Source organism: Penaeus monodon, chromosome 15 (genome assembly GCF_015228065.2).
Source record: "Penaeus monodon isolate SGIC_2016 chromosome 15, NSTDA_Pmon_1, whole genome shotgun sequence".
Taxonomy (NCBI): domain Eukaryota; kingdom Metazoa; phylum Arthropoda; class Malacostraca; order Decapoda; family Penaeidae; genus Penaeus; species Penaeus monodon.
The window spans coordinates 32,244,738-32,245,041 of NC_051400.1; the positions used below are offsets into that span (position 1 = coordinate 32,244,738).

A 304-nucleotide genomic window follows, 5' to 3' on the forward strand; every position below is an offset into this window, starting at 1 on the left:
TGGGATAGCAGATGCTTTTTATGATTATTAAAGAAATTACAGATTTAATCCGAGGTCTAGGTTCTGTTAGCGCATTTACAACCTTTGACGAAAATGGGGGTGACTTTGATCTGGTTGCAACACACATTTTGCGCTTCAATCTGGTATATAAGATCCTTTCCCAGCAACACGCCCGGCCATTGCGACGAACAGTTCCCTCATGTGAGAGTCTCCCACGAGGGCAATGTGTACTATTCCAGTCTCCGTGAAATTTTGGGAAGGCGGAAAGGAGTTTCTGGAATTTTAAGTGATTATATTTTAGTTT

At 41.8% G+C, this 304-nt stretch overlaps 1 protein-coding gene across 1 annotated transcript in view; it reads right to left on the bottom strand.

Annotated features, from left to right (window-relative positions):
• Positions 1 to 304, bottom strand: part of LOC119582157 — an 11,029-nt gene that overhangs the window by 10,229 nt on the left and 496 nt on the right. Inside the window, exon 2 of the mRNA XM_037930395.1 lies at positions 126 to 274. The gene's annotated coding sequence lies outside the window, so the exon portion shown is untranslated. The remainder of the gene's footprint in view (positions 1 to 125; positions 275 to 304) is intronic.